Below are 7,120 nucleotides of genomic sequence, written 5' to 3' on the forward strand. Positions count from 1 at the left end.
CAAAAATGTCTGCAGCATTGAATGTCCCCAAGAACACAGCGGCCTCTATTATTCTTAAATGGAAGAAGTTTGGAACCACTAAGACTCTTCCTAGAGCTGGCCGCCCGGCCAACCTGAACAAATCGGGGAATTAAGGGCCTTGATCAGGGAGGTGACCATGGTCACTCGGACAGAGCTCTAGAGTTCCTCTGTGGAGATGGGAGAACCTTCCAGAAGGACAACCATCTATGCAGCGCTCCACCAATCAGGCCTTTATGGTAGAGTGACCAGATGGAAAACACTCAGTAAAAAGCACGACAGCCAGCTTGGAGTTTGCCAAAAGGCACCCAAAGGACTCCCAGATAATGAAAAACAAGATTTTCTGGTCTGATGAAGCCGAGATTGAACTCTTTGTCCTGAATGCCAAACATCACATCTGGAGGAACCCTGGCACGCTCCCTACGGTGAAGCATGGTTGTGGCAGCATTATGCTGTTGGGATGTATTTTTAATTTACATTTAACATTTACATTTAAGTCATTTAGCAGACGCTCTTATCCAGAGCGACTTACAAGTACATACATTCATACTTTATATATTAGTTTTTTTTTTTTTTTTTTTTTTTTTTTTTTTTTTTTGTACTGGCCCCCTGTGGGAATCGAACCCACAACCCTGGCGTTGCAAGCGCCATGCTCTACCAACTGAGCCACACGGGGCCCACATTTGAAATGTTATTTCACTAGGCAAGTCACTTAATAACAAAATACTGAGTAAAGGGTCTGAATACTTAGGTTTTCTTTTGCAAAAAAATCTAAAACCCTGTTTTTGCTTTGTCATTATGGGTTAGTGTGTGGATCGACGAAGGGAAAAAACAATAATCAATTTCAGAAAAAGGCTGTAACGTAACAAAATGTAGGAAAAGTCAAGGGGTCTGAATACTTTCAGAAGACACTATGTGTCCTTTGCTATATATCTGAAGCTAAATATTTGTTTAATTTAGTTAGACCTCGCCCATTTTCTTTTATTCTTTATCAAAAAATTCTGCTAATGGAAATCCACAATGGACAAAAAAAAACGTTCAGTTTCTCCTCTCCTCAGCCACAGAATGCTAGGGTATATCTGGTGGGCTTTCTGAAATATGAAGAACCGTATCGTGGTAGAAAGGGCAACAAATTATAAAGTCTTCGCTCCCTGGTATGCTTTAGGAGGGGTTGCAACCTTCAGTGTGCTGCCAAATCCTGCCCCTGTGACGTTTACCTGGCTCCCAGGTCCCCATAATGGTGTCTACCTTCACAGTCATTGTACACATTGTTCCAACTTATGTAACACAAAAGTATTCTATCACACACTTTCAGGTAAAGAAAAGAAAGTTTTTAACTTAATCAATTGTAGTACAACACATGTTGTTTATATGCTCAAATGCCCATGCGGGCTTGTTAACATTGGTCAGACTAAACATGCGCTCAAATTAATAATAGCTGAACACCAAACAGCTATCCGCACCAAAAATATGGACTATGCGATCGCGTAGCAATATGTGAATCCTGACTCAGTCTCTACCTTGAAATTCTGGGGAATTGAGAATGTTTCCTCCAGAGGTGGCAATATAGTGAGGAAATAGCTACAGGGAGAGGCACTTTGGATCGACTGCTTAGATGGTGTCGAGCCAAAGGGTCTGAATGAACAGCTCTCTTGCTCATATTTTTTTGTAAATATGTTCTGTATTTTGCTATTCAAGTGGAATGTATCTGTAGGAATCTTGAATGGTGATCATACTATTGCTTGAATAACCTGTGTAGTTTCTACTACTACTGACGTGATTGATATTATTGACATGTTTGATTGACATGATGAGTCCCTCTCCCCTGAGAGGGTATAGACAGTAGCAGTCAAAAGTTTGGACACACCTACTCATTCAAGGTTTTTTCTACATTTTTACTATTTTCTACATTGTAGAATAATAGTGAAGACATCAAAACTATGAAATCACACATATGGAATCATGTAGTAACCAAAAAAAGATTCTGCAAAGTAGCCATCCTTTGCCTTGATAAAAGCTTTGCACACTCTTGGCATTCTCTGAACCAGATTCAGCTGGAATGCTTTTCCAACAGTCTTGAAGGAGTTCCCACATTTGCTGAGCACATGTTGGCTGATTTTCCTTCACTCTGCAGTCCAACTCATCCCAAACCATCTCAATTGGGTTGAGGTTGGGTGATTGTGGAGGCCAGGTCATCTGATGCAGCACTCCATCACTCTCCTTCTTGGTCAAATAGCCCTTACACAGCCTGGAGGTGTGTTGTGTCATTGTCCTGTTGAAAAACAAATGATAGTGGGACTAAGTGCAAACCAGATGGGATGGCGTATCACTGTAGAATGCTGTAGTAGCCATGCTGGTAAAGTGAGCCTTGAATTCTAAATAAATCACAGACAGTGTCACCATTAATACTGATGTCATCAGAGCGCGACGCATGTTTGTTGTTGTTGAACGCTGTCGAACGCCGAAACTGAAACCGAATTAAAGACCTTGGTTTAAAAGCTTTTAAAAGTTTAAAAGTGTTTTTATATACTTATTTTATTTGGAATCCTGTGGCTCTGCTTTGAGCGCTGCTATCTGTCCTGGGATCCTAACAGATTCCGTAAAGGGGGATAGACGCTAAAGCCTAACCGGCTCAGCAGCCTCAAATAGAGGCCGCTATTGAACGTTTCCAACGCTACAGGAGCTGCGTTTACTTTGCTTTGTTCCGGGACATTGTGGACCGTGTTGACTTTCAATGTAGCACCTGCATGCTTGCGGAGGACTACGGGAACGAAAAAACTACTCTTAGCATGCAAGTTGCAAACCTACATAAGCTACTGGTGAACCCACGCCCACCTACTTTTTTTTCCTTCCACCCCAGTAGCCAGACATCGCTCTGGGCTGGTGGAAGTTTCACCGCCGTGTCAGCTCTCCACAGCCGACTGGCCAGTGCTAGGCAGGGTTCAATCCCTGTAAGGGGTCTCCCACACCCCTGGAGAACGGAGCTGATCTTGACCCAACCAACCAGCCATGGAGGTATGTCACTCGCCGTGGAAGTCGAAGAAGGCGTCTTCTGGCAATGGGGGTCACCATGGAGATGTTGAGCCCGGAACTGACAGACCAGAAACAGCAATTCAATATCAAGTTAATAACTTAATGGAGGGGGTGTTGCAGTCTATATTCAGAACCACATTCCTGTAAAACTTAGAGACTATCTAATGTTAACCTGTTTGGGCTGCAGGGGCAGAATTGAGTAGCCGGATAAAAGGTGCCCATTTCAAACGGCCTCGTACTCAATTCTTGCTCGTACAATATGCATATTATTATTACTATTGGATAGAAAACCCTCTAGTTTCTAAAACCGTTTGAATTATATCTGTGAGTAAAACAGAACTCCTTTTGCAGCAAACTTCCTGACAGGAAGTGGAAAATCTGAAATCGATGCTCTGTTCTAGGGCCTGCCTATTAATGTCCTTGATATTTATTAGTATAGATGCACTTCATACGTCTTCCACTAGATGTCGACAGGCAGTGAGAGAAGAAATGGAGTGAATAACTTGATCTGGGGTCGAACAAAAGCTCTTTGTATGACGTGTCACCAGTTTCCTGTTTTCTGGAGAGCGCGTGAAGGGACCTGGTTTTGCCTTCTTTACAGCTGTCGTTATAGACGACTAATATCTCCGGCTTTGATTTTATTTGATACATGTGACAATATCATTGTAAAGTATGTTTTTTCAATATAGTTTTATTAGATAATTGACATTTTTTCGGGACGTTAGGGCTTTGCGCCACTTTGCTAGCTTTCCGTGCTAATTGACTGGAGAAGAGGACATTCTAAATCCAAACAACGATTGTTCCCGACAAAGGACCCCTTGTACAACATTCTGATGAAAGATCGTCAAAAGTAGGACCCATTTTATGATGCTATTTCATATATCTGTCGAACATGTGAAATAGTCGTTTGCGCCCAGATTTTGGGTACTCTCTTGCTATACCTAAGCTGGATGTCGTAATGAAGTTATTTTTAGAATTCTAACACGGCGATTGCATTAAGAACTAGTGCATCTATCATTTCCTATACAACATGTATTTTTTAGTAACGTTTATGAATAGTTATTTGGTCAGAATAGTTGAGTGCCATAAAAATATCCGCACATTCTGGGAAAAAGATGCTACGTTACCACAATGTATAACCACTGATTTCAGCTTTAAATATGCACATTTTCGAACAAAACATAAGTGTATGCATAACCTGATGTTATAGGACTGTCATCTGATGAAGCTTATCAAGGTTAGTCAAAAATTATATATCTTTTGCTGGTTTATTCGCTATCGCTAACGTGCCTATTGCTATCGCTAACGTGCCTTGATGAATGAATGCGGTAGTGTGGTAGGCTATTGTATTAAGCTAATTTAATGCTATATTGTGTTTTCGCTGTAAAACACTTAAAAAAATCGGAAATATTGGCTGGATTCACAAGATGTTTGTCTTTAATTTGCTATACACCATCGATTTTTCAGAAATGTTTTATGATGAGTATTTAGGTATTTGACGTTGGTGTCTGTAATTACTCTGGCTGCTTCGGTCCTATTTGTGACGGTAGCTGCAATTTAAAACTGATTTATACCTCAAATATCCACATTTTTCGAACAAAACATAGATTTATTGTATAAAATGTTATAAGACTGTCATCTGATGAAGTTGTTTCTTGGTTAGTTAGGTTGGCTTTGTGCATGCTACCTGTGCTGTGAAAAATGTCTGTCCTTTTTTGTATTTGGTGGTGAGCTAACATAAATATACGTGGTGTTTTCGCTGTAAAACATTTTAAAAATCGGACATGTTGGCTGGATTCACAAGATGTTTATCTTTCATTTGCTGTATTGGACTTGTTAATGTGTGAAAGTTAAATATTTCGAAAAAATATTTTTTGAATTTCGCGCCCTGCACATGAAGTGGCTGTTGTCATATTGTGCCCGGCTTCGGGCTTGCAGCCCAAAGAAGTGAACTTACTTTTTCATTGGCAAGATAAGCACACTTAGGGATGACATGCCAGCAACAAACGTTGACACCATACATCCAAGTATATCGGCCCAAATGATGAAAGATAAGAATTATACTTTTGAATTCCGTAAAGTCAGTGTGGAAGAGTCAACAATGACAAGCCACCATGGGTCTGACAATCAGGGTCTGACAAGATGGTTTTTACTGAGAATAATAGCAAACGATATTGCTACTCCTATTTCCCACATCTTCAATTTAATGGAAGCCTATCAAATATAATCCAGTTAGAATCAGGAATTCCCCAGGGTAGCTGTTTAGGCCCCTTGAATTTATACATTTTTACTAACGACATGCCACTGACTTTGAGTAAAGCTAGAGTTTTTTTTTATGCAGACGACTCAACACTATACACGTCAGCTACTACAGCGACTGAAATGACTGCAATACTCAACAAAGAGCTGAAGTTACTTTCAGAGTGGGTGGCAAGGAATAAGTTAGCCCTAAATATTTCTAAAACTAAAAGCATTGTATTTGGAACAAAGCACTCACTAAATCCTAAGCCTTGTAATAAATATTGTGGAAATTTAGCAAAAATAGTTGACTAAACTGCTTGGATTAACACTAGATTGTAAACTGTCATGGTCATAACATATTGATGCAGTAGTAGCTAAGATGCAGTAGTAGCTAAGCTAACAACACCATGAACAAGGCAGGAACTACAGGCCCTAGTTTTGTCGCACCTTGACTACTGTTCCGTCGTGTGGTCAGGTGCAACAAAAAATAATTTAGGAAAATTGCATTTGGCTCAGAACAGGGCAGCACAGCTGGCCCTTGGATGTACACAGAGCGCTAATATTAATAAAATCCATGTCAATCTCTCCTGGCTGAAAGTGGAGGAGAGATTGACTTCATCACTACTTTTATTTATGAGAGGTATTGACATGTTGAATGCACCGAGCTGTTTGTCTAAACTACTGGCACACAGCTCGGACACCCATGCATACCCCACAAGACATGCCACGAGGTCTCTTCACAGACCCCAAGTCCAGAACAGACTATGGGAGACACACAGTACTACATAGAACCATGACTACATGGAACTATTTTCCACATCACGTAACTTACGCAAGCAGTAAAATTTGATTTAAAAAAACATTTACATTTACATTTACATTTAAGTCATTTAGCAGACGCTCTTATCCAGAGCGACTTACAAATTGGTGCATTCACCTTATGATATCCAGTGGAACAACCACTTTACAATAGTGCATCTAAATCTTTTAAGGGGGGGTCAGAAGGGTGACTTTATCCTATCCTAGGTATTCCTTAAAGAGGTGGGGTTTCAGGTGTCTCCGGAAGGTGGTGATTGACTCCGCTGACCTGGCGTCGTGAGGGAGTTTGTTCCACCATTGGGGTGCCAGAGCAGCGAACAGTTTTGACTGGGCTGAGTGGGAACTGTACTTCCTCAGAGGTAGGGAGGCGAGCAGGCCAGAGGTGGATGAACGCAGTGCCCTTGTTTGGGTGTAGGGCCTGATCAGAGCCTGAAGGTACGGAGGTGCCGTTCCCCTCACAGCTCCGTAGGCAAGCACCATGGTCTTGTAGCGGATGCGAGCTTCAACTGGAAGCCAGTGGAGAGAGCGGAGGAGCGGGGTGACGTGAGAGAACTTGGGAAAGTTGAACACCAGACGGGCTGCGGCGTTCTGGATGAGTTGTAGGGGTTTAATGGCACAGGCAGGGAGCCCAGCCAACAGCGAGTTGCAGTAATCCAGACGGGAGATGACAAGTGCCTGGATTAGGACCTGCGCCGCTTCCTGCGTGAGGCAGGGTCGTACTCTGCGAATGTTGTAGAGCATGAACCTACAGGAACGGGTCACCGCCTTGATGTTAGTTGAGAATGACAGGGTGTTGTCCAGGATCACGCCAAGGTTCTTAGCACTCTGGGAGGAGGACACAATGGAGTTGTCAACCGTGATGGCGAGATCATGGAACGGGCAGTCCTTCCCCGGGAGGAAGAGCAGCTCCGTCTTGCCGAGGTTCAGCTTGAGGTGGTGATCCGTCATCCACACTGATATGTCTGCCAGACATGCAGAGATGCGATTCACCACCTGGTTATCAGAGGGG

General features: G+C 42.2%; 1 non-coding gene across 1 annotated transcript; it reads right to left on the reverse strand.

Annotated features, from left to right (window-relative positions):
• Positions 1 to 620: 620 nt before the first annotated feature.
• trnaa-ugc (transfer RNA alanine (anticodon UGC)) lies at positions 621 to 696 on the reverse strand. The gene has a single exon. It is a non-coding gene; the product is annotated as a tRNA-Ala (tRNA).
• Positions 697 to 7,120: the final 6,424 nt, after the last annotated feature.

The sequence above is a fragment of the Salvelinus fontinalis genome, chromosome 9, assembly GCF_029448725.1.
Source record: "Salvelinus fontinalis isolate EN_2023a chromosome 9, ASM2944872v1, whole genome shotgun sequence".
Classification (NCBI taxonomy): domain Eukaryota; kingdom Metazoa; phylum Chordata; class Actinopteri; order Salmoniformes; family Salmonidae; genus Salvelinus; species Salvelinus fontinalis.